Source organism: Poecilia reticulata, chromosome 12 (genome assembly GCF_904066995.2).
Source record: "Poecilia reticulata chromosome 12, P_reticulata-male-v2, whole genome shotgun sequence".
NCBI lineage: Eukaryota > Metazoa > Chordata > Actinopteri > Cyprinodontiformes > Poeciliidae > Poecilia > Poecilia reticulata.
This window is the reverse complement of record NC_088841.1, coordinates 30433391-30438517: the sequence shown is the minus strand read 5'-3', so window position 1 is coordinate 30438517 and position 5127 is coordinate 30433391. Positions and strand designations below refer to the sequence as shown.

General features: G+C 41.9%; 1 pseudogene; it reads right to left on the bottom strand.

The window, feature by feature from the left end:
* Window positions 1–1973: 1973 nt before the first annotated feature.
* Window positions 1974–3398, bottom strand: LOC145554407 (nuclear factor 7, ovary-like; annotated as a pseudogene).
* Window positions 3399–5127: the final 1729 nt, after the last annotated feature.

Genomic DNA, 5127 nt, shown 5'->3' with positions numbered 1-5127 from the left:
AGCAAGCTTTGGCAGGGGCATATAACAACAAATTAATTTCCAAGAGTTATAAAAGAAGCAAAAATATAATGAAATCAACTAGGATTAATCACCTCCTTTCCTTGTTCTCCTTCCTAACCTGTTTCACTAAATTCACTGAGCGAGGCTTTGGGGGAAGCTGGTCAACTCATACCCGATGGTCTTTGGTCTCGGCAGCTGTAATCTTTTGAGGTCCTTGGTCAGAGTCTTTGTCCAGCCGGAGCAAAGTCCTCTTTACTGAAGAGAAGCGGAGAGAAGACTCACGCTTTCCATTAAACATGCAGACTCTTTGTCTTTAAAAGACCTCCGTCTCTTCCCCAAGTCAGCTGCGCCGGGGTTGAGAGCGTTGAGTAGAGGCAGAGGATTAGGTCAGATCTGGAACCAGGGTTGGTGGCGGGTGGAGCTCGTCCCTTCTAGGCAGCGTGAAGTCGTGGAGTAGATTCCCTTGGTCCCTCGGTGTAATCCTCCGCTGATCTTTAGACAGCTCCCTCTGATGACTCCTTCTTCTGCGCTGCGGACGAAGAATGCTCGTTCTGTCCCGTACATCAGTATTTATGCACTGTTTCCATGGAACCTGCCCATCGCATTATGTCAGTACCTGATGTCATGCGAGGCAGGGCTGCCTGTGGAAAGTACCGGGCTCTTTCTCAAGTTTCCAATGACTCATTCCTGTCTCCTCGCTTCATCGGGGCAGTTCCCTTTTCCATCGAGGCAGTTCCCTTTTCCCCCTTGACCATCTGTTTCCGGTCCTGCCGCACCCTTGCTTCCCTTCCCCATTTGATGACTCACCCTTCGGTCCCTAGCCTTTTGCTCAGTGAGAAGTACTCTTTTCCCTTACCACAGTATCCATGATTTTTAATAATACATGCTGATTTTATATAATCATGTTATTTGTTATATATAATCATGTTATTTGTTAGTTGACTCAAAAGTATAACCTCCAGCCTTTCATAATGTAAACTATTATCATTCACTTGATTATAAGTACAGAACATCAACTGATTAGGAGTACAGAGTATACATTATTATAACACTTAATTAATCAAAAGTTCAGAATACATGTTTTGATCATACATTACAGACATTTCTTCATTGGCCTGTGTATTGTCACTTTATAAACACTTATCACTTATAATCATCACTTAATCATTATTCAGGGTATACTGTTATTTCTCAGGCCTTTATTCCATGTTTCTGCGTATACCTGGACAGATCTCACATACTCATACCAGATTCCTCGACAGATACAAAGATATATCTTTGGGATCTCAGAACATCATCCAGAGACCAAATACAATAACTAATTAGCAATTACCAATAACAAATCACCACACAATAACTTTTCCCTAGACTCTGTTCAGCTCTTCCCTCTTTAGCTGCAGGTGAAACGTCTGTTTTCTAGCTGAAGCACAAAATAACCTTGTAGGAACGAACCTTCACCTGGACTCAGACATCCCTGACCTCACACTGACCTTCAGCACATAGTTATTTATCACAAGAAACAGGAATAATATATTAACTGATTAAAAGAGTAAATGTAAAAAATAAAACTAGAATCTGCCCACAAATCATTACATTATAAAAAATAACAATGTTTTTTTTTTAATTTATGATCATTCTTTTAAGGCCATATTTTCACCATGTTTTTCATACATTTATAAATGTCAGAGTTATAAACTAAATATTTGATTCAAAAGGTTAATATTTAATATTAAATATTTAGTTTGTAAACTAAACACATTGCTGAGATCATTTGCTCACATATTCAATAAAATCAAATTTTTTAATACATCAGTATCTGAAAAACAGAAATAATTACCCAGAGATGAACAAAAAAACAAGACCTCTCACTCTGAGTGATTTTAGAATCAGATCATCTCCAGATGATCAGATCATCTCCAGTTTCCTCTTTAAAACTCAGTTTCATTCTGATCAATACATTTTTATCGGACTTTGTTCTTCATGCTAAGATCATCAGAGCTGCTGCTTCATCACTGAGATCTTCATCGGTACGATCTTTAATGTTTTATCAGTGGCGAAGAATGGAATCATCTTGTCAGTGAAGGTGTGTGTGAAGGTGTGTATGTGTGTGTTAGTATCCAGATCAGAGAAGGACAGTTTTCCTCTGTCCCAGTCCAGATTCACTCTGATCCTCTGGAGATTCTTCTGGACTGAGAGACGTGTGCGAGGAGCTGGTGGAGAATATGCTGAATATTTACTTGAAGAAAACCATATAGCCAAAAATGCAGAACCTATGCCTCCCTTCCTCTGAACAGAATCTTCTATCACACCAAGGTTCCAGCCTTCACTGTCTCCAACATCAACATCCCAGCTGTGGTTCCCTGAGTTAAAACCTTCAGAACTCAGAACAGAACGTGGCCATCTATTAATCCTCTCTGGATTACCAGGAAGCTTCTGTTTTTCTCCTCTCCTCCCATTGGTCAGATCTTCAGACAGATGGAGGTCTGTACTAGCCGTGTTTGGGTCCAGAACCAGAGGAGTGTAGGTCACCATGGTCTCCATGTTGCTCCAGATGTTGAAGGCCAGGTTGCCCAGATGTTTGGCCTGGTCTATCAGAGCTCCTGAGGGCAGCTGTGGATCCTCCAGCAGGGGCAGCGCTGGACTCTTTCCACTGCAGCCTTGTAGTTGTGCAGGAATGAGACGTCTGCAGCTCTCAGCTCCTCCTCTGTGGCTCTGACTGTGTCTGAAAGAGCTGCTATCTCTCTGCTCAGAGCCTCCATCTTCTCCTTCATCATCCCTCTCTTCTGCTCCTCTTCCTCCCTCAGTGCAGCCAGCCTGGCCTCCTCTTCCTCTGCTAGAAACTGATGAAGCTGCTTAAACTGCTCCCTAATCTGCCTCTCTGTGTGTCGGGCCTGGACCTTCAGGTGTTCTGCTGTCTGATCAAACTTCTCCTGAACTTTCTTCCTGAGAGGATTAAAGTTCTCTCAGGAAGAGAGCTTCTCCTTTAAAGGCTCCAGAGTTTCCTGAAGCTTCTTCTTGTGTTGCTGAGCAGCTTCATCGATGGGTCTGAATTCATGGTTTTTGTGTAAATCTGAATGACTGCAGACGATACAAACTGGCTGCTGATGGTCCAGACAGAAGAGTTTGAGTTTCTCATAGTGCAGAGAGCAGAGACCCTCTGAAGCATTTTTGTTTCTATCCTGTAAGAAAGACTCACACAGATTCTTCAAAGCCAGATTTAACGGTGGATCTTTAGAAGATCTCCTTTTACAAACTGGACACTCTCTTCCTGGTTTCTCTCTCCAACATTTCTGCAGACACTCCTTACAGAAGCTGTGGCTACATGACAGAAGAACCGGATCCTTAAATACTTCCAGACAGATCGGACAGCTGAGATCATCGTCTGATCTGGAAGCCATTTTGTCTCAGAGTGAAGCTGAAAACACAGCAGACAGAAAGTCAGACCTAGAAGTCATTGTCTCTCCTGTAGAAACTTTCTGAACTTACTTTGATTTGCTTGTTTTTCCTCCTGCAGCAGTCTGTGTTTCAGCGTCTAGTTGCTCAGTTCTCTCTCTGTTCTCCTTGTTCAGAGTTAGTTTGATTTCAGTCGGAGACGAAGGCAGGTGTAAAGTTCATTCTCAGGTGTCAAAGTTCATCCTCTGGTTGTTTACTCAATGAGTTTTTTCTCTGAACTGTTTCCTGTTTTTTCCCCAGATGTTCATATTGGAATCAGTCTTTAGGTGGAGATGTGGCGCCCTCTAGAGGATTTAATCTTAATATGCAGTTTTAGAAAAACTACAGTTCTATTTCATCCCTCCTGACCGCCAGAGGTGGTGCTTCAAGCACTTAATGATCACTCTTGTGCATGCGCTGGTCGATCACTAATGAGAACAAAGGGCGTTTCTCAATATGCGTACCTGTATGGCAAGCCGTTTTAACATAAATTCGGTTTCGTCTGACTATTTGTAATTACATTTCCAGATATCTAAAAATGCATTTTGATTAGACTACATGTTGACTATCCGGAATGGTAATTTAAGATATCTGACTTTATATTCTGCGTAAGAATAATAATTCAAGATCTTTTCAATTACATTTTGACTAGTCAAAATCCGTTCAAGATATCTCAAATGACGTCACTGGATCTGTCATTTGACTGGACAATATCCGTAATTACGATGTAGTTGCTCAATTCTCCCTCTGTTCTTTTTCTGCATTAGTTTCTTTTGAGTCAGAGACAAATGCAGGTGTTACAGGTGATCCTCAGTGTGTTTACTAAATGAGTTTGTTCTCTCTGAACTGTTTGTTTTTTCCAGAAATTTTCCTGTTGAAATCAGTCTTAAAGCAGAGATGTGGCGCCATCTAGAGGATTTAATCTGTCTGGGAAATTCAAATGAACACATTTCTGTTTGGAACTAGGGTTTTGTGGGGTTAGTTCCTCTTTGCTGTCTTCTCTCAGTTGACCACCAGATGGAGACTGCAAAAACCTGGAGGGCGGGCTCTACTCCTAGATTCCACACACCAGCACAAGCCATTTACAATAATTAGCGTGGAGTATTAGAGGAATGAGACACCAGCACTTCAATGCCTCAGTGTTAACCTGTTCTGGTCCTCTGAGCCTCTCTGAGCAATGTCGCTGAATGTAGCTGAAAACTTGAATACTGACAACTCATCCCAGTTATATATGCCAATTGTAGCAAGTTTATATCTCACTTTCACTTTGATTTGCTTGTTTTTCCTCCTGCAGCAGTCTGTGTTTCAGCATCTAGTTGCTCAGTTCTCTCTCTGATTCAATCTGCTGATAAAAGCCCAGATAAATCCTCTCTGATCAATAAATTATTGACTTCATATTGAAATATTTTCCATCCACCAACCAGAACCCAGATATCTCAACCGGGCCACAAACACTCAGAACCTACTGGTACCAGTTTGACTCCACTATGAAACTGGGAGCAAACTCAGCTGGTTGTCTGGGTTACAGATGAAAACTCAGAGAAAATTAGAGATCCTGGTTGAAATCAGGTGCTGCAGCTCTGAACCAGAACCAGAACCAGAACCAGAACCAGAACCAGGCCCAGTTCTGGTTCTGTCCAGCAGCTCAAAGAGAGAAAACCCAGTCAGGACTGGAAACCAGTAGAAAGTGGAGTT